Source organism: Meleagris gallopavo, chromosome 10 (genome assembly GCF_000146605.3).
Source record: "Meleagris gallopavo isolate NT-WF06-2002-E0010 breed Aviagen turkey brand Nicholas breeding stock chromosome 10, Turkey_5.1, whole genome shotgun sequence".
Lineage (NCBI taxonomy): Eukaryota > Metazoa > Chordata > Aves > Galliformes > Phasianidae > Meleagris > Meleagris gallopavo.
The window spans coordinates 21,088,335-21,112,886 of NC_015020.2; positions in this window are offsets into that span (position 1 = coordinate 21,088,335).

The following is a 24,552-nucleotide window of genomic DNA, read 5'->3' on the forward strand; positions in this document are numbered from 1 at the left end:
CCACAGAAGTCTATGAAAAGTCTCTCATCATATTCCCAAGCTCTCTGTAGGGGAGTGTTTCTTTTCTTTCCGTATTTATATATAACAAGCACAGCAGAGTCCTGCTTCACCACTAAGGTTCCAATGCACAACAGCAAGACAAATAAATAAGCCACAGGACTGAAGGGCACAAAAAGCAGTGCGCCAGCAAGTACTCCAGTTTGACAATGACTCACTTTCCTCATGCAGGGAGCTTAGCAGAAAGCCTAAAATGGCAAGGTGCCAAAATTGAGCTACTCAGCACGAAGGTACAATTTCTGCACATCGTGACCAGCAGTGGTAGTGGCAAAAATAATAATAAATAAATAAATAAATAAATAAATAAAAACCTCAGGCAAGAGGCATAGTCCAGCTATACAATACTTAATGAAAGGGAGAGGAGGCCTCACAAGCCAAGGCTATCTCACAGCATCACCAGAAATGGGAGCACACCACCTCCTGCATTGACACACCCTCATGGATCTCTTCTTCAAGGCCAAGCACCAACATGTTCCTCTCCACAACCCATTATTCAGTCTGACTTGGGAAAAGACTGCCTTAAAAGAACAGCTTTTAAATACATCGTTGCTGGAATAGATATTAATACCACTTTTGTCCACAGCCCTTGCCATCTGGTGTTATCTTCTGACTGTTAGGCATCGTATTCCACACAGCAGCTCATTGAAGAGATGTTCAGGTGATACAGAGAGCACTGTGAAAAGGTGGGGAAATCAAAATTGGCCTGATACAAATGCATCTACCTTTTTAAAATTATTTCCCCACTGAGCTTCAGATGTGACAAGATTAAAATATTAACACACAAAATCTATGCTTTGGGTTTCATACCCAAATCTCAAGATTCCAGTTCAGTCCTTAGTAGCTGTGGTTAGGTCTTGAAACCAACCAAAGCAGCAGCACAACTGGAAGCATCCAGCTAAGAATCTCTCAGTGTTCAGAGGTGAGATCTCTGAAGATTTCCATCAGATGCATTTGTCAGTGGCTTTTGTGCATAGGTTCATCTAGAAATCACATGCACAACTCCATTTTAATTTAGCTTCCAGTTTCAGAAGATGAGTTTTGGCTTCCAAGTCATATTTGTTTTTTTAAGTAAGAACAAGCAGAATTTTCAGTATGTTATAAATGACTCATTTATTATTAGATTTTCATCAAAAGGTTACAGGGAGCATGGAGGAAAAACCAAGCAAAACAAGCAATTAAAATATGAATTCTCTCATTCTTTCCTAGAATCATTTCTCCCCACCCCACCTCCCCCCCCGTCCTTTCACTTACCATGCTAAGTCCACAAGAAAGCAACCAGTGCAGGACAGCTATCCACGGTCACTGCAGACCCACTCACAACTTGGTCAGAGAATGCACAGGCTGTAACCTTTGGCCATCACTTGACATGAAATACTACAGTAGAGTAAGGCTGAGCTTCATTCCCAATATCATCTCTTTCCTTCTGGACTTGGTTTGCTTGCTGTATTTATTGTAGCAATGTCTTTTTCACTGTACGAGTAACTGCCCCTGCCTTGTGCTCTGCAATCCCTTAGGCTACTTTAAATCTCTCTAAAAGCAAAACAAAGATTGATCCTTATCTTAATATAAAGCAACTGTGAACAGTGGAGAGCAATACAGAAGAGCTTTGAATTATGAGAGAGAGGTCTCAGTGATGCAGTGAGAGTACTTTGCCCCTGAATATAAAGCAGATAAAAACCCAGTTTTGCTCAGAAGCACACAGTGTTCTTTTGCTATTCCCCAGCCATGGAGCAGCTCTGGGAAGGACCAGGCCCTGCCCAGGCCCAGCAAAGCCCTCAGGCAGCCATTAATTCACATGCCTCCACAAGCAACAGGGCTGCCAAGGTGCCAGTCAAGGAGCAAATGCTGCCTACATCATTGGTCACTTCTACATTGCTCAGCTTAGCACAGGGGACCTCAAATGCCAGATCTTGCTCAAAGAAGAGCCAGCATGAAGGCAGCTTGTTCAACCAGACCATCACTACATCCACCACCACCACCACCTTTTAACTACTGTTTCCAACTGAAGGCAAACGTACTCATGATCCCCTTCACACAAGTTGTTCATCTTTCCTGCCTATTTTCCCAGTGTCCAGAACTAAGCCCCTGTGCCTGTCGCTGCTGGATCGATTTGCAACATTGAGCATCATCTGTAGTCTCATTCATCCTATTTATCCAGTTGGTCAGACAAACCTACTAGCTGGTGTCCACAGCCATCTTCATGTTATTTTTGTTATTTGTAACACCCAGTAAGATTTCAGAAAAACATCATTATGATCTGTTGTCTCCTTACTGAAAGATACATTTACAGTTAAATAAACTAAAATTTAGCAGGGGCTGCACAGCAAAGATGCAAAGTGTAGGCACAACATTATCACCTATGAAGTGCCATAGCCAGACAGAACTGCAACTACTTGCAAGCATCCTACCACACTGCCAGCAGCAAAGAGAGCCATGATGTGAGAACAAAAGAGAATGCTCTCACGTCATCAGTTCACCTATTGCATTTCCACCTGTAGTGTTTCCAGTTTCTTAAGCTGTCTCCCTGTTTATTAAGGTGGATTTTAAGGAGAGAACTGCTTCCACTGGAGATGGAAGCAAATCACGAGGGGATTTAGCGCCTGTTTGAAAACCACAGCTCAAACATCCCCCAGCAAAAGAAAATTTTTTAGTGTTCAAATTCCATTTCATGGCACTCCTTTAAGTCTGGGGGACAGAAAAAATTGGTCTGACATTTAGCTCTCACCATGCAGCCAGCTGAACAGACAGGCAGGCAAGTAGAGCAGTGGCAAAACGTGGGGAAAAGAGCACCATGGGCTGGGAGCACCACTTTGGAAATGGCTGGGCTGGAGCATCCACTGGAGCTGTGCAAGGTGATAAGCATTGGAGAGGAATGGCTGGAGTGCAGGTCTGTGCAAAGAGAAGGAAAGGGAAGCTCACGGGGAAAGAAATCTTGCTGTGTGGGGTAGGGAACTGCAATGTGAGAGCAGAGAACAGCAAGAAGCTGCATGGAAGTGATGGGAGCATCACTGAAAGAAACACAAAAAGGAGTTGAGGGTTTTCAAACAGCTCCAAGAAGAAGTGGGGGGAAAGGGGAAAATCAAAGTATACAACCACAAAAATAATAGATAGAGCAGACCCCCAAGGAAGACAGGGAGACCCAGGGAAAGAACATCACATGGAACATCAGGAAACAAATCCTGAGGAGAATTGTAAAATGTCACAGTCTCAGAGAACCCGAGTTCTATAAAATATGAGGATAACCTATGCATCATATATTTTCAAAGTAGTATATGAATAATTAGATTGCACTGAGGTAAACATTATTAGAACTCATGTAAGGGCATAAATGCAGTTCCCTGTAAAAATGCCTTGATTCCCCCCCACTTAGATACTGGCATTTCAGGATGTGGGAGGGCTTACCCTTGTTTTTCCAAGCAATGAAAGATAACACAGCAACAGCCTCAAACATTTCCTAAAGTGCTTCCCTTATTTTAGTTTGGGTGTAAAACTAACTCTGAGGTAACAATACTTCAGATGAAGTGCATTAGTGTCACTTTGCATTTGAAAGCATTTAGGAACAATAATATTACAAGACTTGAGAATCTCACAGTGCTTTATAATCTCTTCATAACTACATGCTGCAGTTATATTTACATGGATTGCTATGATCTAACAAGTTCCTCCTGAGAACTACCAGAGACAATAGCAGGAGCTTTTGTCAAGGACTGTGTGAACAAAGTCCATCTCACTGGAGTGAAGCTGACATTGATACATATACAGGAAAAAATACTTTTCCAGTAGAATGTTAGAAGAACAACAATGAAAAATCACTCACATCTCAGAAGGTTCTAAAAGTCTAAATCACTAACAGCATTCACATCAACTTGGAACAAGTGTAAGATGTAGAGCCTTGTGTACAAATCGTGCCAGACCAATGATGACTGGCACTAAATCTACAAACTGGTTCTACCCTTCAACACATTAAGATTGGACATTCTGAGAGGCTCATACAAAGCTCTCCAAAGAAAGTAGCTCAAGGCATGAAGTCTGTTTTCTGATAAATGGTCTCTGAAATAGCCACCATCAGCAGCAACATCAGGTATGGCATTGCTCTTACAGGACCAAGTGGCAGGAGCACTTGGACAGCTGTCTGTAGGTGACACCAAACTAAGCAGAAGGAGAAGAGAAAGAGCACATCAAGAAGTTGGAACACAAGATTCAACATCCAACAGTTGAAATAAGAACACAGTGCTGCACTGTAACCATGTGTATTTTGGGAGGAAGTATAAAAGATACAGGAAGTGTGAGGTGGCAATAGGTCAGGTGAGTTACAATGAGCCACAAACTGAACGCAAGTGAAAAATGCAGAAAGATCAGAAAGGGAAGTGTGGCCAAAGCATCAGATAACACTATCAAGGAGCTTATTTTTCTTTTGCTATTGCACTAGACAGATGTTAGCTATCCCAGTTGATATTCCATTTTGAGAGGTTCTCCTTACAACAAAGTCAAATGGGAAAGTCAGGAGGATAAATAAACAACAGCAATTTCAGAAACATGATCTACAAGAAGGCAGAAAAAGGTTTTTTCTCTTTTGTTCCTCTCCACCCCAACCCCCCACCAGTAAAAAAAAGAAAGAGACTAAGCTAGGAAGATGCTAAGCATCGTCCAAAAAGGCAGTAATAGAGGACATTCATCAGTTGCTCTCCATTCAACTGGCAGGAGGACAAGCAGTTAAAAGAATGAGATATTAGAAAAATGAAAAGCTTGTTAGCAGTAGGAGTGGTAAAGACCCAGAACAGGTTGCCTAGGGAAGATGAGAAATCAATACTCAAAGTTTAAGAGGAGGTGAGGCAGAATGTCAGCTTCTGGAGGTGAGACAGGTATGGCTGATCTCACCTAAGAGCCTGGCAACATGCTGAGTTACCTCCCAAGGTCTTTCCCACATCAGCATTTCTGGGATTTTCTTAATGCTTTAAGTAATTTGTCTCAGTCATGGGATAATTCCGCAGATGAAATAATACACCTGATATTAGTGTGCTGGCATGTACTCACCCATTTTTTCTTCCCTTTGTCAAATGGAAAACGTTGGTGCTGAGTTTTTGTATCCTTTGGTGGTTTTTTTTCCCCTCAAAGTATTTTAGGAATTAGATTGATTTTTTTCTTTTTTTAAGTAGGATTCTGATGTAAGGTCACTACACAACTCATTTTTCTCAGTAATAAGGTGCTGCCTTGATCTTCTCCTTCCTCTACGTAAGTACAAAAAGTGCCCTGTAGTATGTGCTAATTAATACCGTGCATCTGCTTCTTTCACTGAGCAATGGATAAGGGCCCATTTGAACCACACATCCCTTTCTATGTTTGCTCATGGGCATCCCTCCTCAACCATATGAAAAACAACCTGCTCAGGTCGTCCCTAGCCACAGAGGATGATCTTATCAAAACCCAAGCACATGCACTGCATTTAAGGCACAGACAACACAGCTACAGTGCACAGATACCAAGGCAAGAGTGGTTTTTTTTGCACCTAACCCAGTTGAACTTCATCTAAGCTACGTACCTGCATATGCATCAAGGCTGAAGTATTGCTGACTGCAAGAGACACGTCCCAGCTGTGACCAAAATGGGACACTTGACAATATCACTCTCCCAGAAGAGAAAGAACAGCTCTTTATTTGTACTCTGGGGAACAGTACTTGGATTACTGAAGGACTTTGTATTGCAAAGTGAATTAGAATATCAGCATTTGCTAAACAAATATTGACTTGGAGAACTGCAAGCAAAAGAGACATGCAATATCCTTTCTGTCATAAATAACAGCAGATCTTAGCTCTAATGACAGCTGAGCAGAAAGTTTGTAATTAAAAGATGCTTTGGATGAATAGCAGTGTTGCAGGCTCACCAAACTGCTTTGCAGGGAGCCAAAGCTTCCCAGCACTGGGCACGGGGTAAACTCACAGCGCTTCCCTGCTCTTCCAGTAGGGAATAGTATAGAGCTCTGAACCTCCATTTTAAAAAGAGAGTATTTTTTTTCCCAAGCAGATGCAGAGCCATCTCTCCAGGCTTCTCCCAGACCAGGAATTTCAATTTCAAGCTCAGAACTGGCTGAAAAGAAGTTTATTAGTACTTCAGAAAAGAAATGCCAATCCCATTTATTTCCATAACTAGCTGAACACAAACCTTTCAGGGCAAAGAAAATTAGCACAAACATTCCTGCTGTGACAGAGGTGTACTGAGAAGGAAATATGTCTACTTTTTCTAGAACTGCTTATTCCACATAGATTAAAATCATTACGTGACATTTCTAATCAGTATTTCAATATGGCATTGCTAAAATGAGAGCATTAGTAAGTTCATTTACATGTGCAAAGTAAACTAATTTGAACAGTATGTGAGCACACTAGCAAGCAGCAATGACACATGAAGCTGAAGACTGTGAAGAGCAAAGAAGTCCCAGGCACTACGCTACTTTTGCTGTGCTCACCTCTTCCACATCACATTCAGAAACACTACTGCCAAGTATGCTTATTTCCATTTCATTACTACCTTTGGTAAGAAGCAAGTAAGGTAATGCAATAGTAATTTCTTGGTAAGCAGAGCAAAGAAAAATGACAGTACGATGACAAATGGAATCCCTCATCTCAATCAGGTAAGCCAGTATTTACAAGGAAAATCTGATCAGCTGTAAAGCTGACAATTTGTATTCTCATCTCAAGTCTGGACTTGTCTAAAACAAATCTAAAGGAAACACTGACAGAGATTTAGCTTTAGTACCACTGGGTGCTGCTTCAACAACCTTTTGACCTCCCCCACAAAAAGCCACGTTGGATTTCTACATAAGCTGGTTAACTTAAAAAGAAAACCCACATAGTACACCCCATTGTTTCTCAAGCATTGTGAAATTAGAAGTCCATGATATTCCAAAGACCACAAGGATGTAGGACAGGAGCTAGGTTAGATGTGTGACAGTTCAAATTCATTTCACTTCAGATCATCTCAAACTCCAAACAGAAGTCTTCTAGAAATATCACATCCCTTATCCTTTAAAGGACAAAAAAAAGGAATGCAGTGAGGCAAGTCATAGGAAAACTACGACACGAGTTTTAATTGCAACCATTTGTTACCTGCATTTCACCCAGATACATATCTTATTTATAAGCAGATATTCCTAATTAAGCAGAGGAAGTGGTTATCACTAAGAGAAAGACTTGCAGAACGGGCTTATCAACACTGTCTCATATAACAGAAGTTACCTGAGATATTGATCCAGAATTAGTGGCCCATCACAAATTGCAAGATCCCAGGACCAATTAGGGGGCAGGGAGGAAGGATGCATGACACCACAACCACAGCACTTGCATCTGAATGAGGGCTCAGCATAACCCTGATCGACTTTTGCCTAGGGAGGTGACAGGGCCTGAAATGGGCTTTCTGCTTCTTACACATCCTCCATTATCTGAGACCCACTGGGGCGTGCATGTGTTCTTGCAGACCTTGATGGAAGGGGATTCTGCTGCCACCCTACCTCTGCACTTTACCTGGACTTCTATCAAGTGTTTGTAAGGGAAGGAAAAAGAATCGAGTCTCTTGTATTACAGGTTAGTACACTATGAAACTGGGCCATTGTTCCACTTTGCAATGTCATTCCAGGCTGCACAACTCCAGCCGATGTGCTAAACAGCGAACGCCTATTAGGCACGGTACAACTATTCAAAGTCACATCAAAGATACAGGTAGTGCAAGAGGTAATATCCTCAAGCTGTGCCAGGGGAGGTTCGGGTTGGATATTAGGAAAAATTTCTCAGAAAGAGTGATCAGATGCTGGCACAGGCTGCCCAGGGAGTGGTGGAGTCACCATCCCTGGAGGCATTCAAGAAACATGGAGATGTGGCACAGAAGACATGGTTAGTGGGCATGGTAAGGATTGGTTGGCAGCTGGACTTCATCTCAGAGGTCTTTTCCAATCTTAATGATTCTGTGATAGTAGTTCAAAGTAACACTGACACTTCATCACAGCACCATTCAGGATGAGGTCCTCAGGGACAGCATCACTGTGCTGTAACACAGCTCTGTGTTTCAGAAGTAGATCTGGGATTCCACACAAGGCTTTTGCAGCACAGATGTAGCCATAACTCCATCTGCAGTTTCAGTCCATGTGCAAAAGAATAGAGTATTTTCCATATCTGCAACCATTTTCTTTTCAAAAGCTCCAGGTGACATACGGACATTGAAGACTCCTTGACAATGAACCTGAATGGCAAATAAATACTAACTTATTTATGAAGGTTAAAACTGAAGGTCTGAGGGGTCTCTGATCAGAATCAAGCCCTTCTGTCTTTCAGCACCTCACTTTCACACAGTGGAAGGGTTAATTTGCAAACAGGGCAGTGCCTGAAAGCAGGCTCTGGAGCTCAGCTAAATGCTCATTGAAAGCTTAAATTGAAAAGCTCACCAGCTTTACTTTGTATCTCTTAAGCAACGCATGCTGTGGTGCTGGCTCATGGGAGAAACAAATTGCTGCTCTAAGTCTGTTAAAAAAAAAAAAAAAAGGTTACCATATGGTGCTGACTGCAGCATCTCTTAGCAGGTGAAATGCATCCAGAACAGTAGCTACTGTACTTAATTATTGTGACAAATTCAGTGATTCAGAGGTTTTGTGGGAGGTGGTTGCTTGTTTGTTTTGAAAGTAGGCTACTATGCTAGCCCCATCCAGAAAAAACAAAACAAAAAACAAAAAAACAACCACAACAACATTCAAGTTAAGAGATGAGGAGGAAAAGAAGAGAAACATCACACCTGCATGCAGAGATATGTGTCAGGAAGGATTAGGAAGCAGTTCAAGTACTGAAGTTGTGAAGTCCAACTCAGCTCTTAGTGCATCCTTTCCCTTCAGTGTGCCGAGTAGCACAGGGATTCTTCCACAACTCCACTGCCTCATGTTGGTCTACCTGAGCACCAATGGAAAGATCACCAGCACTGAAGCCTGGGGCAAGATGATGACTGTGAAGCTGGGCAGCACCCGCCCAGATCACCTGAGAACCTGCTGGCACCTGATGCAGACACAATTCCAAATAATCACAATAATAAAAGCGTTGTTCAGTCTCTCCTCTTTCCTCCTGCTCTACACCATCATGTCGCAGTGCACTGGGAAGGCAGGAGAGATCAGGCAGCAGGGACCAGCAGCAGCAGGCACAATTTTGAAAGTATTACTGGAAATAGAAAAAGTTCCCCAGTTCCAGCAGTTCCAAGTGCTCATACACACATTTTCATTCCCACATTAACTCTGGTGAGTTGCCACCGCAGCCCAAGAAAGCTGATGAACAATTAGATGTTTTAAAATCAGATAAAATTGTCAAAGTCGTCTCAGGTTTATGATACCGTAATTATGCATCTGTCTTTTGACGCAAAAGCATGTCAAAGCCTCAAAAAAAAAAATAAAAAGAAAGAAAAAAGTAATCCCTTGAATAGTTTCAGCTAGGCTGCTATCTGGTGCTAAGGTCCATAAGAAGTGTGCTATGCTCATAGAAATACATGAGCAGCAGTGTGAGCCAGGTGTGATTCCAACCCTGTGTAAATAAAACCACATTTCAGCATCTCTCCTCTAACACGGAAGCATTCAAACAGTGCAGCCTGACTTCCTGAGTTCAGAGAACATGACCTCAGAGCTTGTCCATGAGCCTCGTAGGGATACTGTTGCTATGGAAACACGGTCCCCAGCACCAAACTCCACATCCATCCTTTTCTGTGTTGGAGAGTCACCTCCACTGAACGTGGTTCTGCATCAGTCAAGGGAATCTGAAGAGCACCATAAAGATAAACATGCACGCAGACCAAGTGGCATCTGATCAGCAGCAGAGGTCCACAAATAGCTTTCCCAGTTCCTCGTGCCCTGCATCACCACTGCCTCAGCACTATACCCACAAAACGTTAACTGAATTTAAGCAACAAGACATGCCCCTCTCCAAATCAGATATTTAGGAAGTCCCCATGAAAGACCCAAAGATTTCGTCCACTGTTTTTCCCCAGGATGAACACTTCAGGGGAACTCAGCTAATAATAATCTTCATGAGAGGACCCCCAGCACAGCAGTTGCCTTGCTCATCTCACACCCATGAGTGGTATATTTTCTTTTTCAACATCCTGAATCTAAGCTTGCAAAGGTGGAATACACATATGTAACATACATTTGAAACAACAGCGATCTCCTTTGCTTACTAAAAACCCCAATTTGAGGAAAAACTTCTTTTAGTAGAAGTAGCTAAGAATTTATCCAAGTTCAAAACCTGACCTCGCATAATTTTATTTCATTATAAAGAATTATTTAATTACCATGTTTCTTTTTTCTTCCCCTCCTCCCCCCTTCATAAGATCCTGCAAATCTTAAGGGAAAAAGCCTTTTTGTGGTCCTTCCACGCTCGCACTAATTTGCTCAGAAAGCCTACAGTAATTTCCCTAAATAGTTTCCAAAAATCAATCCTGCAGAACAGCCTCTCTCACTGGAACTGTCTTATTTGCGAGTGACTTGAAGGATCAACTCATTATGGGGCTTATTTGAAAAGCAAAACAACAACCAAAAAAAAAAGTGTTTGCAATTTTAAATTCATAAATACACATTTTAAAGCTCGCCTACCCTGAGCTGCAGGCATCTTTATGAAGTGAGAAATACACCAAGAACAAGGAGTATTGCAGCCACACCAGCTACTCTTCAAGTCAGAAAAGAGCATCTGATTGGAAGAAAAGAAAGAATTAAAAGTAACAAAGTACAGTCTTAGCAAAATCTCTGGTGAATCACCTCCAGAGTACACACTGCTGCTCTTTGCTGCCTTCTTCACACTCACTCCTCCAACACCCTATTGGTTTCCATTGGTTTTATCCAAAAAGATTACCTACTGCTTTCCAGAGAGTTAAGTATTCTTATTATTTGACAGAAGCTGATGTTTCTGGCCAGTATTTGAAATGGGGCACTCTGGGAAGTTTTCATTAAGGTTGTTGTGCTAGCTGTGTTATTTCTGCTGCAGTACAGCCAGGATTATGAGCTCCTTTGCCGGTGTACCCCAACAAATACCATCCTAATTCTTGGCACTGCCTCCTGCTGTGCTTGCTATGGTAACCAAGCAGGCTGATGCTTTTGTATTTGAATTCCTGAACCTGCTCAGCTATTTCAGACACCTTTCAGACCACTGACATCACCTAATGCAAACCGAGGTTCAAAGGCAGTCATGCGCTCTGTGTGCACAGGCTGATAAACTCTCCTAATGTTGCATAAAGCAACTCAAGTTCTGTGAAAATCAGCCTCAACCCCTGGTCACAGCCCCAGACTGTGTAACAGTGTCAGCTGTGCTGTTTCCACACTTCTACACCTGAGGATGTGCCATGCACGTTGCTCCTGAGCTCTAACAGCACAGCCTTCCCTGCCACCTCCCCATCCCCACTCCTTCCCCAGCTCACATAACATTTAGAGGGAGCAAAAAGGTCAAAAGACAACCAAACACGTTAGCAGAGCAAGCACTACTGGTTAAAGCAACTGTAGAAAGAGCTTGGCTCCTACAAGCTGACCTTACAGCCACTTGGTCTCTGCTGCACACCTAGTCACAAAAATATTCCTTAAAAAGATGGGATGAGAGCATGTCACCTTAACCAAGAGAATAAAACCAGGAACAGAGCAAGGTTGTTCACTTCTAATGGATAAACAGGACTTTGGGGTTCCTGATCAGCTGGATCCAGACCCCACAATTTGTCAGAGGGACTCAGGATTATGCTACCGAGGTCCCCACATCCTCTGTCTCATTTTATCTGTTATATAATCCAAAACCATGGTTAAGACTGTAAGAAATCTTGCTGGTGATGGCTGAGTAAGAGCCAACTAAAACATAGAATCCTTCCAAACAGCTAACTGTAAGGACCTAACCCCATGTTGGAGGGAAGCAAGACAAGTACTGAAGGATTCTCTAATACAGAAAGCAAAGCTGACTTCACATATTGAAGTTCTAGCCAGGATCACACATAGATCTATTTTCCAAACCCACATCCAACCCAACCTTAAAAACCATTACCCAGAATGACCAAACTTGACTGATTATGAAATTCAAGCCCCGCAGCAGCTGTGAACTCTTACTCCAAATCCATCAGTTCAGCATTGCGAGACAGTTAGCAGATCTCTTCAGTCTGCAAACACGAGATCGCTTTGCAGCTTTGACACATGACACATGTACTGTCACCTCCTCGCTCCGTGCCTCATCTAGAGTTGGGTTAGTAGATGGTGTCTGAATTCACAGCAGTGCAACTGCTCCGGCAGCAGCCATCAGAGCTCAGTACAGCACCAACAGCTCCCATTCCACCTGGCACATTGGCACAGTCCTTGTGATGAAGAGTTGGGATGCTTCACCACTAAATGAACAAGAAGTCAGAATGACAACTACTGAGAGGCAGCTGTGGCTTGAGTAAGGGACAAAGAGAAACACACACTCACGGAGACAAATGATTCATAACTACAAGACAAGGAATTCCATCCCCAATTAAAGTATTAGACAGTTGAAAGATCTTATTAACCATTAATCTTGTCTTTAGTATAATGGACGTAACCTTAGCATCTTTGACCACGAGTAACCCAGCCTCCTAAGATTTACTACAGGAAAATGCACTACTAAATCAAATCTGAGCAGGGCTCAGAATCTCAATTCTCTTTGTTCCTTGATGCTGCAAGGATGCATCTGACAGGGGAGTGGATGGAGTGGGAGGCCTGTTATGAGCAAGCTGACTCAACTCATTTCTTGTAAATACTATAAAAACCAACACTTGACCATAATCGATGAATCAGACATAAAGAGAAAAAATAGTTTGTAGAGAAATAAGCATTCTAAAGTGCTACTTGAACATCAAATTGAAGAAAACATTTGTGAATTTTCCATCATGTTGTGAAGCATTGTGTCAGGAAGGATCAACTGCATAAAACTATTTAGTGACAATAGTCATAAATGATTTTAGCATTATCTGTTGCTCTAAAGCAATAGCAAAGACTAGACAACCCACCAGAGAGTTCAGAATTGTAATAGGGACTTTGAAGAGATTATTTGCAAACTAATCCTGTATTTTCTCATGGAAGCATTCTACAATGTGAAGTACCACATTCACATGGCACATTTCACCTTCCAAAATTACCTCTGAAAGAGCCAGTGAAAAATTATACATTGTGCAGACGAGCATACATCTAAATGATATGCATGTCTAACAGAAAGAGGTTATTTTCAAGGGGTCCTGAGCTCAGCTTTTCTATTTGTCCACACGATTGAATGCAATAATTTATATATAAGAATCTATGTATTTCAATGAGATACACACAACCACTACAGCTTTCTACTCTTGCACATTAAACTAGAAAAAAATTACACTAAAATCAAATATATTTTAAGATATTGCATTTGGTTTTAAAACAAATCCAGGAGAAAATATATTCACAGTGCTCATAACACTGAATGAGCTTCCAGAAAGAGCTGCCCATCAAGATATGGAATTTTAATGATAGGTGCTTAAAAGCAATCACTAAGAGATGTCTTCAAGCCATTGTCCTTATTCATCCTTCGCAGTTCCTCTATTTCCCTTTATTCCCCACCTATGATTGTCAGTAATTTAGGCTTCCAACCTCAATCCTCCAGATGCTATCCAAGCGAGGTGACTCAAACAGCAATCAGTCAGAAGCATGGAAGTACTTCTTTGATCAAAGAAATCAAAAATAAAAATAAAAAGCACCTTGTTTAAGATGCAAAGGATTAGTCTTCCTAAGCGTGCCTCAGATGATAAGAAACTGAGAAATCAAGTGGCTAAGATGCAATAAGGCTGGTTCAGTACTTGGATCAACCCAAAAGGAAAACCTACTCATCACCACAGGGAATTTTGTTGATTGCCTGTTTAAGAAAAAAAGAAAAGAGAGAAATACGCTTCTTTCTTATCCAAGGGTACCAGCAGATAACGAATGAAACACGTTAGAGGTTTAGGAAATCTTCAGGCAAGCTGCAGAGGAAACTGTTGGGCTCCTGCTTCATCTGCAGCTCAGCCATTTCCATCAGACAGCAGAGAAAGAGCCGTGCTGTGCAGCACTGCATTACGAGCACTCTGCTTTCCACTGATTTTGTTTGCTGCTAATGAACTCTGAAGTAATAACACTGCACTGGAAATACATCGGGGCAGCAATAAAAACCCGTGGTTGCATTCTTCCATCCTCATCATGCCTGGAAGTATCCAGGTCGAGCAGCAACAACTGGCTGTAACTTCAGCAGTGTAGATACAGTTCCTCACTCAGATTTTCCCTTCTGTTTTCACCGTGGCTCTCAAAACACAGCTGCCTTTAATATCTTTTCTAGCGCAAAGAAATTAGATTAATCTCATAATCAAAGGTGAATGTCATGTTCAAAAAGCCAAAGCTCTCCAATAATAAGTTTATGTCTGTAAAACCCTGTGGCACAGCAGCATAAGATTTCATTTTCTTCTGTGCTCTGCCATAGAGAGAAGAATTCAGTTTCACTGCCCCTTTCATTTTGCATCCCTGGTCCTCGGGTCCTTGTCAAAGTAGCTGACCCTTGGGTGCAACAGCAGGAAGAGTCCAAAGTGGCTTTCAATAACTTAATTAAAAAAAAATATAGAGAGAGAAACCAACTTCTGAATTTCCTTTGTCTATGTGAGGAGGAGTGCATTATGTCAGATAAGGGATATTAAACGGCCTTTAAGCCTGACAGCAGAGAATGGCTCTAATGGGAGTCCCAAATTGTGCTGCTGGCAATGTACTGTACTTACAGAACAGGAACAGAGAGATGCCAGAGCAGTGCCATGACCTATATTTCCTGCAAACCAATTTTCTTCTGTGTAGGGTGGATGGAAAGGATCCAACAGCTTTTCAAGTTCCATTTCTTTCTTCTGGAGCTATGCCTCACCATACATATTTCTCCAACACCCAACTTTCCTGTGCCCTGCAGCATTTAAAGCATGAATTATCTACAGCCTACTTATGCAGTTATAAACAATAAATACTGCAAAACCGTGTTTAGGCTGCAATTACCAGATGGGAACTGAATTCTTTACATCTCATTTCCCTACTTTTAAAGGGAGCCAAATCCCTTAGGGGGGAATCTTAAGGAGAAGAACAATGTCACAGGGGAATAAAGATCACATTCTGGGGAACTTGTGTGGATTTGTTATTGATGGAGTACAGTACAGATGATGCTCTCAGCGCATGCAACTTCACCTTACTATTTCCGCCCTCAGAAAGTCCAGCTTTGCCTTCAAATCTCGCCCATATCTCACACAGGCTGTGCTCAAGGAGATCACAGAACACCTGAAACGAGGCATTTCTTCTCAGCAAGCTTGCTCTCATTCCCCCCCCCTCTCCCTGCCATCCCTGCCAAATGCAGGCACTCTCCCTCAGGCAGGAAAATTTGGAAATAGAACACCTGATGCAGCTTCTATTCCAAAACAGCCTCACGTGTGTTGAGTGTCAGAAAGAGCCATGTTGTGCCATGGCACCCACTTGTCTCAGGAAAATTGAAATGGGTCGGCGTCTAACACTTTGAATGATTTCCCAACTTCTCACTTGCCCCATCTGCTCCTCTCAGCTCATTTTGATTTGTTTTGGCCTTTGTGCCTGCAGGGGCACCAGCAAAACTGCAGCATCACTGTGAGTTCCTCTGCTATGGAGCAGGGCCAAGTTTCTCTCAAATTCAGCCTCCTCCAAAAAAAAATATGTAGAAAAAGAACAAGACCACCATCCAGTTCTGTTGTCTCTTGCTTCCTACAGAGATAAAATACCTGACTTCAGTGCTGAGCTCTAAAATAACATTCCACCTATGAGGTAACCAATGCAAAAATTGAAAATCAGAAGTCTGCACAATAGGGCAAAGCACACAAATGCCACATCTCAGCCCCAGTCTTAGTGTATTAGCTGGCCCAGTTAGCTAAGGAGATAAAATTACATGGCTAGATGCAGATTTGTTTTCCCTCTGTTATTCACACAGTATTTATAGGACAGTATTTACAGCCAAAAATACCATCGATTTCCCAACATTTAAGAAACTGAAATTCTGAAACCAGAAACAAAACCGCTAGGTAGGTGGGAAAACTGAGGAAAGCCAATAGGTTTGGTGGCTTTTATTAAGACAGTGCAAAAAATTAGACTAACCCAGTGCTCTACACAATAAAGTTACAGTACATCCGCAATAAAGTTACGGTACACCCACACAGGGTTTTAAAAAGGACCTTGAATATGATGGAACAATAAAAATGACTCAACGTGTGTCCTGGTGTGGCATTTCTAACGGAAGCTCAAGATGTGTCTGTATTCATGGACTTTTGTTTTCCTTCATTGGGCATACAGAGAGCATACCAGTACTCACCAATAGTTGATGCTAGCTCCATTATGCTGAATCATGTAGCTGAACTTTGTTGGTGATATATTCCCCCTTCCCAAATGTTCATTCTTTCCTTCCAACAAAGCTGGATTTCTTTCGCTCTGTGATTCAGAAGATGTATGGTCACACACCTCTAACCAGAAGTTGCTAAACAGGCTGCTTCTGCAGCATCCTGAGTCACGGAGTTGAGCTGGACCTGAATGCAGAGAAATGTTGTTCAGCAGCCATTGGGGAGGAAACGAGGCAGAAAGCGAGTTAGCCAGGCGACTGCAGAGCCCAGAGCCCAGTCAGATGTGGGAGCTGCAGGGGAAGGAAAGGTGAGCAGAGCTGGAGAGCCAGCAGTCGGCATTTGCAAGTAAAACGTGAGCAATCTGGAACCAATGAACAGCAGGAAGGGAAATCTCAGCAGCAAAAAGAGGCTGATTAGTTCATGAACTGCTTTCATGAAAGTCCCTGGAATACTGAAGTACACATTAGTGGAGCATGCACTCATCCTGCTTCTTCCAGAAAAAGGGGAAAATGAGCCAGGCTACATCTTGAAATAACAAACTGAACTGCCCTCATGGACATGCTGCTCCTTCACGAAGTACAGTCTCAGCCCAACCTCTGCTCTCCTGTCTATTGGCATCTGCTGACAAGTGAAAAAATACCATCCCATTTCCTAACTTCTATTTCTGAAATAAGGGGCACACCCTCTTTGTCAGCAGGAAATCCCTTGCAGACACAACAAGTTCAATGCTGAAATCCCAGTCAGCTCCTGATTTGTTCCACAGTGCACTGAAAGAAAAGTTGTCAGCCCAACATCTTCAGCCAACTGTAAAATACACTGTTAATAAAATTACAGCAAGAGGAACCTTTTTGCATTGCTCTTTTATTAGAGAACTCCTACCGACTCAATTACACAACTACAACACCTGAACTGTGCTCATTAAGTGTTGCCATACCAGCTGTGTTTGCATCACAAGCTGGACTCTGAAGGCGACAGCCTACAATAAGTGAAATCTGGATGGGGCTGTGAGCAGCCTGGTCCAGAGAGAAGTGTCCCTGCCTATAGCAGCAAAGTCAAGAAACAGATACCTGATAACTCCATGTTACTGCCATCGAGGAACCACTCAATGGGAGGACAGGGCAGCTCCAGGAACCACTAACGGTGTGCTTGCCTTTAATGTCTAGGTAACCTGTGCAAATCTGGCTCAAGCTGATAACGATCAAACCTAATTACAATCTGACAGCTGTTCAGCGGTTTATACAGTGCTGTCGACTCTTAAGATTTTATCACAAGTCTCATGATATTTAATGTTTTTCTTAAGCCCTAATTCCTGAAGCCAAGCAATTATCCAACAACCGCCGCTTCCAGTAATTATGAAAATGAAAGTTTTCATCTCAGAAACACGGAACAAAGCTTAGAACACCACCAAAATGCAAGATAAGTTTCTAAATTTAAGAAGCAAATAAGCCCTACTACAGAGTAGCAGCTCAGAACCAGAGCCAGATCCCAATGAAATCCAAGCTGAGGTCTCCCCAGAGAAACCTTTATACCCATCCATAGAGCTGTCAGACTCGAAGTTCTGGCCATGCAGTGATAGAGATGGTAACACCTCAGTCCTTGACCCCTATAACAACCCAAATAGTGAATATTCACAACACTTCGGTTTTCTTTCTACACTTCCTATAATAAACTCTTAAGAGTAACCTTAAATATGCGTAATAAAAGCCAGAACATTTCAGGCACTGAGCACAGAGTAATGTTACATAAAGGTCAACTACTTCAGTAATGTTGAAGAAATAATGCATTAGTATCAAATGCGTCTGCTGTGCTTTGTGAAGATAACAGACATGCCAAAAAGTCTTTTTTTCCCCAATAGTATCTCTTTTCCTAGCTCTAAGCCAAGTAATGTGTCTACTGCACCAAAGTGGGATTGAGAAGCCAGAGGTCCTGATGTCCTGGCACCAGGACGTACTTCTCCCAACACTTTACATGGCCACTAACAGTGGAACATCTGCTTCAAAGTCATTTGTATGGACAATTGCTAAGGGGATGCACAGTCTAACTGCAGTGACACCAACATTAACAACCACGAGCGCTCTCAGCTCCAACCAAGGCTCGACTCCCACTCTGCACAGTGCTGCCACAAACCAAGCCACACAGCTTTTTCCACATGAGATAAAAATTGAACTAATATAATTTAAAGCATGAATTTAAGCTCATTTAAGCAGCTGCAAACCCTGTGTAGGCATGGTTATTTCAACATTAAAGTTGCAATTTTCAGTTTAGCTTCAGCTAACTGAAGGCGTTTAAACGTTAAATCTACATAAGCCAGTCCTGGTCTGAAGGATGTTTCCAGTAAGAGACTGTACCAGCTTACCAGTGTAGGGAACATAAATCAATTTGAAGTGAGACTTATTCAGTGATCGTGTATATCTCAGACCTATGGCTGGAAGGACTTTGGTCTATTAGCACGAACCCAACATCATCTCTTCATCCACCAAACAAATAAAATCCCACGCCGGAAAACAATAATGACAGCCAGTTAATATTTTCAGAAATAAGTTACCTTCTCAAAGAGCACTTGACCTTCCTTGTAATTTCCACACAGCTTGCAGTAAACCACCTGAGCGTGTACGAAATGTGATGAATAAAGAAATATTAAAAAATGATAGAATGTTGTTAAAGTAGGTCACAATTCAAACAGCACAATTACTGAAAAAAAAAAATAAATAAAAATGTTTGAAACAGCATCATTCACAATACTGCTCACACTGGATGAGCTACTCCATAATTTATTTTGCTCAACAACAGCTTCTGCCCATATTCTTTCCCTTTTTGTATCCCTGAAGACTGCATTAATGCAGCCCACCGTGCCACACAGCAGCAGTGCCCACACGAGACATGAAATGTCACAGATCACAGCTTTACACCTGACCGACATAATATATTCATCAAATTCCTCCAAGCAGTAGGAGCATTTGCTGCTGTTTTGTGGGTCAAACCTCACCGAGACAGATGGAATGGGCACTTTATTTACATATGAAGTCTCTAAGCCCATTTACTTTATTTATGGCAGATGAAATCTGGCCTTACACAGGCATCTAAGCAGCCTTGTACCAAAGACACTTATTTTAACAAAGATAAGGAAAAGTGGCTGTATCTCATGTTTCAGACGATGAAGATTCATCTGCTGTTTAATATTCATTTCCATGTACTTAAAACAACTTAAAAAAAGCTCAGAATACTGATATTGATTCGCATGCTGAGAGGAGATCAGTGCAATTAAGACTTGCTTGTGTGCTAAACCAGCTTTGAGAGATCTCTGGACTCTCCCAAGCACTCGTAACTCACTGTGAGAGCCCATGCTCTGCAGAATGTAAGGTAAGTCCATGTAACCCATGTTAGAATGTTCAACTTTTTCTTTTAATCAGAAGTTCAAGACAGCTGTGGGTGCAGATACTGGCATTACCTATCCTTCTGCAGATTACTAAATAAACTGGCTGCAAGGATGAAAACATAGGAAGGAAATCTGTGTGTCACTTTATACATTAGGTTTATCTTGAGTGACTTTGAAATAGCTTTTTAATTTACTGCTATTGATGTTACCAGGAAAGCTTTGGGGGAAATTTCTATAGAAATAGGAAAATCTTTGCTGTAAGGAAAGTATCGACCCTTTAGAGCTATCTTTGACTTATCCACGTTGCACATGAGTGAGGTGGGCAGCTTAGAAGCCTCCTTGTGTTTCAGCTCCCAGGAAAGCAAAAAAAGTTCAGGAAAGAAAAATAAAAATCATAGAAATGGTATCCATCATAACACTGCTAAGTTCCTACCACTACTCTGCTCTTTACATTGTGTTAAGTAAAAATTTAATATATCATCTGGATGCATACTTAATTTTCTCTCTCAACATCTGGCTGTGCTTCATGACCCCCAAGATGAACCATCAGCACTTTGATAGGCCATAGATAGACATTAGATAGATCATAGATAAACATTAGATTAGACGTTAGATAGGAGGAGCCCAGCAGATGCACAACAATCCTCGAAGTTCCTGGAGCTGTATTTTAACTGTAATAGCAGCATCACTGAGCCTCCAAAATAACTTGATGCCTCTTCTCCCCTCCATTGCATATGGCCATCCTGCTCCTTTTCTAGCCAACTAGAAGGCTCTGCCATTAAAGAACATTTGAAATCAGACTGCTACTTTTTAATCAAAAATAGTTGCTATTTTTATTAGAGAAGATACAAGTTCACACAGCTGAATGGAAAATCAGGACTATAGAATAGTTTTGAGCATCGTTCTCCTGAAACATCAGTTACTTTTCAGTAAGCTTCAGCGCCTTGGTTCGCTATGGATGCTACATAGTGATGCAGGGCAGATGTGTCCAGAAAGTCCAGGTGCATGGGGTGGGTGGCACACTGACCACAACAAAACACCCTGTAGGAAGGCAGAACATTCATGTCTTCCTCAGCTGAAGCTTTCAAATGAAATGTAAGACAGAGCCCTGACCATTCATCATCATTAACAATCCCATGGCAATTACTGCAAGAGTAAAAATGTTAACTAACATGTCCTGGCCAATATCCAACTCGGATAATTGCATTCTGCTTCCTAAATTCCCCTTACAGTTTCAATTGGATTAGTTTTTCTTCATCTCTCTTCCCCAAACCCCTCCTGCATAATGCTTCCAACCTGCAATGGCTGCCGAATTCCACTCCAGAGGAGCATGAATTATCAGCGTTGGGCAATCCCGACATACATTTGGATGTGTTACTCAGAGAAAACACTCCACGAGGCAAAGCAATACCCTTACACCTCTCACCGAGGAACATTTAACTTTTCAAATAAGAAATCCCAGTGATGTCAGTAGGAATTTTTCTTCTGTATGATACAGCACAGGTACCATGGCCAGCGTCCCGCAAATGAGCACAGTCCTCTGCGAGGCTGCATCCGCAGCTTCAGGACTTGGATGAGGTTGCTCCAACTTAATTTCTGCTACATTAAAACTGGAGTAAATAAATATTCGTACATTAGTTTTTCATTGAGCCGGTCACATTAAAGCATTGTAAGAATCAAAGAAGCTCCTGCTAAATGCATCAACCTGCAGATATAAAAGAGGAATGCACGCGCATGTTCTTGCATGAGAATTTGGAGGTTCACTGTCTTGGCATACCAATGGAAAAATTTAAGTGCTGTGAAACATGGATCTCCTATTATTTGTGATGGGTGCTATATGTTAGGTACTTGAAATAATGTGATGGCAAACTGAAAAGTCCTGACCCAATGCATTTTATGGAACAGGAGGAGCAAAGGTGATTTATGTGCATAAGAGCAAAATCTGGCAAGTCCTTGATCTTCTTGTAGAACAATCCCAAAACGATTGTCAAAATTGCTCAGGTTTCTCATCCTCTCTATTTCTTGTAATAGAACAATTTCAGCCAAAATGGTGTTTTATAGACACTGTTTAAGGGGTCATTTTCATCTGCTCTCCAGGTTACTCAGAAGAATATCTTTCATTCTCTTTTCCAAGAACTATAATCAACAGACGAGAATAGATTGTTTTCCTCTCCAGCCTGCTTCTGCGTGCCTGGTAAAACATAAACTTGCCACCTACTTCACTCTCTAGTGCTCCAATAACAGAAGGACATTTAAAGTCTGAGAGCAATTGCAAGCAGTATGCAATCAGAGGAAGAATGAACATAGAAAGCATCATTATTTTCATATTTCCCTCATGATTTTTATAGCCCTCTTCCATTCCTCCCCCCATTAACAGTGAATTCACTTAATAGGGGTCGCTTTGAAAGCATCCACACCTGCCAGTGCTTGGTTGGGTTTGTTGCTTACATCTCTACAGAGTATGGAAGGGACCGATGTGGAGTCCTGCACTTCAACAGCAAAAAACTCACGTTACTAAAGTGTGAAATTGGTGAAATTAAGAGTTGCTAATAGAGAAGCAAGCATAGTTTAGGCTCATTTGATCAGTGCAGATGGATCCACAGAGGAATATTAAGCAAGAATCAGGTGATTACTGAAACACAGACTACATTCCTGATCTTCATTTGGTGCTGGTAAGGAGAAAGCTAGTCATCAAGAGTGACTGACAATCTCCTTGTCCTGTCATTCTGGGTACCAGTCTTGACTCCAGCTCATCTTCTTTTGCTGACATTCGTATAGGGAACGATACCCATCCTCAACCGTACTCCTATCCCTTCCCACAGTTTCCTTCAATGGAGAAATGATCTTAAGCTGGAGGACACCAGCTCAAGGTAAGGTAATTACTGACATTTCTACCAGATTGCAAGCTTAATCCAGTCATTGAAACTTAATTGCAAAAGTGTGTAGCTGTTCATCAATGGCCTTGGCTTTATGAGCATCCCAAATAAGGACTGAATGTCTCTTTAGCCTCTCCTTCCTTCCCACTTCCTCCTAAGGACTATTCTGCCTGGAGTGGAAACACTGGCATTACTGCTCTCTACAACGCAGCAGCAGCTGCCACAACAATCAATAAAAAATTAGCATGACTACAGGAACAGAAGCTTGGGATTAGAGAAATCTAAGAATAGAAGGATTTCCCTCCCCACCCCTCTGCATCCTGATGAACCCTTCCAAAACCCATCTGTAAACATTTTAATTCTCTATCAGCTTGCTGGAGGAAGTCATTAGAGAGGCCAAATTAGTCAGCACCACGTGCCACTGCGATAAGTGTCTGTCAGTCAAGGAAACATCAGCCTGCAGGTCCCTCCTGCACCCTCATTCTGCCAGCCCATGGCAGCGGTTGCTTGGAGAGACGGACCCAAGGCTGACCACTTTTGGCCATGGAGTAAGGTAGTATTTCAGGTGCCTTTTTAATCTATTACTTGATACAAAGTCCTCTGGTTCAAGCAGGTTTTACTCTTAATTTTAAGACACACTTTTGTTTACTAAGCAAACAAAAACTAACTGGTAGTGAAATAAGAGCTGCAGTCAGATCAAGGTAAGCAACCTGCTTGTCTTCCACTCAAAATTATAAAGTTACAGCATCAAATACTGGCTCTGGAAGGTAAGCAGCTCATGTTCTGGTGAAGAGCTCATCTGCTCTTCACTCCATCCGAGCACACCACAGAGCATCGTGTGAGATTGCTGAAGGACATACACCAACCTGTTCTGTGACTTCAGTATCACACCCCACAGACACCATCACCAAATCAGAAGAAACCTTCATTGCCCAATTTGCAAATGCCTCCCACCTCAGCGATCTCTTCCTCTCTTATCCCTGGTCCTCCTTGCCTCCATCCCCAATAGCACCACAGGCACTGAACCACCCACAGAAGACAACCATGGCATCGTGTGCTGCTGCTCAGCACCAGAACTGAGCAGAACACTCTGCTCAGTGAGGGAAATACACACAAGGAAAAGACCTCATCGCCAATTAATTAACAGTAGAAAGAAAAAGCCAGAAGGACCTGTTGCAAAAAATAAATAAATAAAAATAAAAATAATTTAAAACGATTTCGAATAAAGCTTTGGGTGGTTTGGGGGTTTCCTTTCCATGTTTCAGCTCACACTTACCGCTCCCAGGAACGTTTACAAGCAGTTTAACACCACAATTAAAAGAACGCAGTCGGTTCAGGTCTGAAATCCAGCACGGTTATTTCCCGTAGAAGTACTGAAACCGCGGAACGCATCGCTGCAGCACCGGAGGGTTATTTGCTCCAAGGACCTTTTTAATATGGCTGTATTGTAACACTGCAGTGCAAATGCTTCTCCGCTCACGAGAAGAAATTCAGCTCAGAAACAACTTGTGGGCTCTGAGGAGCGGCACGTCGGCTTCAAGCCGCGCTCATCCAACAACGGCGTCATTTAACGAGAGCGATGCCAACGACTCCGGGCACCGCTCGGAGCACCGAGACAGCCCCCACCTCGCGCACCGACACCCGAACGGCGGCGGAGGGACCGTAGCGGTGGGCAGGACGGCACGGCAGCGCTCCCGCTACCCGCAGCCAGCCGTGCCCGCAGCTGCACCCCGCAGCCCTCGTTCAATCCATCCCGGCGCGAAGCCGGGCTGCACCGCACCGCCGCGGAGTCACCCACCTCCCGAAGGAGTTACGCCTAATCGCTCACCAACCTGACCGAGCGCGAGCACCTCCGTCTGC